Source organism: Propithecus coquereli, unplaced genomic scaffold (assembly GCF_000956105.1).
Source record: "Propithecus coquereli isolate 6110/MARCELLA unplaced genomic scaffold, Pcoq_1.0 Scaffold157, whole genome shotgun sequence".
NCBI classification, from domain to species: Eukaryota; Metazoa; Chordata; class Mammalia; order Primates; family Indriidae; genus Propithecus; species Propithecus coquereli.
Window position 1 is genome coordinate 3,522,071 of NW_012140191.1, and position 3,481 is coordinate 3,525,551.

Sequence of the window (3,481 nt, forward strand, 5' to 3'; positions counted from 1 at the left end):
TTTAGAAAAGACCATACAAACATAAGCTTTCAGGGTATATTCTACCATTGTAAACAGAGGAAAAGTCAACAAACGGTGGCACCTTATTTTTTAGGGGATTGCAGCAGGATTTTGCATGTTTTTTGTTTTGTTTCGTTTCGTTTGTTTGGGGAATGTTAATGAGCCCTATTCTCAAGTGTTGGTCCAAGGGCACAAACCAGAAGTTTATGCTACTAGCTAACCCATGGTGTTTAATTGGCAACCCAAAATGGTCACCATATATAAGTAAATACATAAAGTATTAGGAGATCAATGCATAGTCAGTCCAGACAAATAAAAATAAAATAAGTAGAGGACAAAATCCAGGAGAAAAACACGTAGAAGACAATATGTATGTGACATATTACACAAATGAAATGCTCATTAGGGCTTCATTATGAGAGAAGCCTACACTTCTGTAGGAAATTTGAATTACCAGGTGCGAAGTGCCAGCATTTTCGCAAATTTTCTGGAATGGTCCAGTGTTAAGAATTCAGTCACCAGTCAGTAAAGTTAACGTAATGGAGAGGTAATTTCTTCCCACTGATTTGACGTAAATTAATTACATTTTACTTTTTGTCGTTCTGGACCTCAATTCATTTATATTACCCTGAAGACTGAAATAGGATGGCTCAGACCTAAAAAGATTCCCTAGACTTACTAAAAAGTATCTCTTTTTAATTTACATGGACTAACTGCGGAATGCCTACAACAATCTGTATGGTTTGTTATAGACTGATTTTGGACCTCATATGTACCATTAACAAGGATGGGGGCCATTCAGCTATGCTGGTAGGCTGCCTTCTTGCAGAAGAGAGCGATATATTTGATATTTCCAAACATTCTCAATCTCTCTCTTATACTGTACTCATATTTTCTTAATCTATGTTATCTTCATCTCTTGTCTTCCACCCTTAATTCAGATTGTAAGGGACTTAGGTAGGACATCTACAATCATAGCTAGGGCTTATTTTTTTTAAATATTATTCTTGCTATCAGTAGTAATCATATTGTTCATACATTCATGTATATGGAGCTAGGTATGTATATATTTATATGACACGCATAATGGATCAAATACCTCACTTCTGTATGCAATCATCCGTGTGCTTTGGGCCTCCTGGGGGATGTATTTGTTTTACTTTTTACCCCAGTGCCTAGCACAGGACCTGGAATAGCATAGAAACTTGAAAATAGAGAAATAGACAAACAGAAATAAACTACTAGATGACAATAAAAGCAACAGAGTAGTGGTGGGGCACTGAAGTTAGAGTACTCAGGTTCAGCAGGAATACATTAAGATCTTCTTCAGCGTTGTCCTTCATTAAATTACATATTCATAGGAAAAGCTCAGGATAATCACTAAAAATATAACTTAAAATTTAAAATCCCAAATACATAGCAAGATTTAAAAATGAAAGAAAACAGATAAGAATGTAAAAAAATTCAATTCAAAAACTGTAAGAAGCACAGAAAAAAGACTACTGGAAAACAAAGATATGTGTGCCTTAATACATAACTGCTAAGTGAATGAATGGTGGCAAGAATTAATTATTATTAAAATTCTGAGCCCTGGCAATTTTAAATGCCCCTTCACAAGGCCAATAATCATAGCATTGATAGGAATCTCAAGATTTCATCCAACCTGCCATCTAAGTCAAAAATCATTCTGAATAGATTCAAATCTAAAATATTTTAAGCCCACAAGACAGATTTGAGATCTCTGGGACTTATCCTCACCTCTTTCCTTCTAACCTTTCTGTCTAGCTGATTGACTAGTTAAAAATGAAAATATTTGCCTAACACAACATGAAAACCACAGCAGACATTCAATTCCTGTGGACCGATTTGGGTTATCAGTGACACCAAAAAAAGGTCAGATTAAGTAAAATTATAAATTAGTTTCCATTCGGGATTAGCAAGGAAGCTGTTTTAGGCACCTAACATTTAAACAAAAAAAATTTTCAGTAAATTAGACACCATCAAATTCTCTGACACGTACCGCATTTTGACACAAAGGCTCCTTGGTTTTGATATGGGCTGTCAGATTGAGGAGACGTGGAAAGGAATGTTCTCAGGGTCTGGCTCACACACCAAACTATCTGCCTAAATGGAATGAAGTATGACTAGGATCTTATCAAGGGTGTCACATTTTGGAACCAGTCTTCCCTGCACCCCCTTCCCTAGGGTGAACAGCCCTGTTCGAGGATCTGACCAGTGGAGCCTCACGTTCCCCAGCTGCCCTCTCAGCCACAGCCTTTCCTCGGGGTTGTAGGGATGGCACCAAAAATCATGAATGGGGAACTGGTGTGCAATCCACAGCATATGCTGGCAACAGCTGTCTTTTATTACACATTATCTAATATGAGAAATCTAGGTTTAGCAATTTGGCAGGCTTGCAAACTACACATTCAATTACGACTGCTGAATAGACGAAGCTCCTTAACTACTTGCGAGCCGTAAGATAACGATATCTGGGTTAGATTTACAATTGCTCTTCTTCTGTTTTGAGTCAGATGACTCAAAAGATCAAGCATTAATATTCAAAATGTAATTTCTTCTGCTATTCAGTGATTCCTCATGTCCCTCTTTAGTGGAAAACCCAAGACCAAATACTTCAGCTGTCCCTTTGTGGGACAGGGATAATAATCTGCAGCCAGCCAGATAGCCAGCCCTCCCCAGAGAAGCTCAAAATTCAACACTGTAGCCACTTCTGCTAAATTACAGACTGTTACTTCCTGGTCCCCACTCTCAGTACTCATTTCCTGAAAGTGCTGGGTGGGGGCAGGGGAGAAAGGGAGGATACTGATTCACAACTAAGGTGTTTGTTTTTGTTGTTTGTTTCAAAAGTCCCCAGATTAGCCTTCTGCTCCCTTCCAGTCCCCTGCCTGGCTCCCCAATTCTTGCATGCATACAGTCCCCTCTTCCTCCCACCCCTGACCCCGCCCTTTAAGTCAAGATGATTAGGATAGCAAGGCTCCACAGATGATTCAAAGATACAACAAAATAATGGAGCTGAACTGCTACCTCCTAACATGTAAGTGCCCCTAAGGAACCTAAACAGAATGTAGCCGTTTCCAAGGAAGTTCTCACTGTGGGTTCATGGACCATTTTTTCAAGAAAAATTTTTGCATATTGACTTCAAGCATGCCACAATATGGATTAAAGAATACTCTTCAAGTGCTTTTGTAGTGATATTAACACAGTTTCTACCTAAAGCATCATTAGATGATTAAGATCCCTTGGTGCTGCTAGGAACACGTGAGAGTTAAGGCACCTGACGGGTGCGCCGCCACAAACCCGGTGAAAGCTCCTTGAGGACAGAGCCTGTCCCAGCAATGCACACGTCACAGAGTCCAGCACAAATTCCCTATCAAACTTGTAAGTGAAATCATCCTTCCAGAAGTTGCCTATGAAGTCATAATTTGAAAACTAAAATAAAATTAGGCAACGGTAGCTTGTG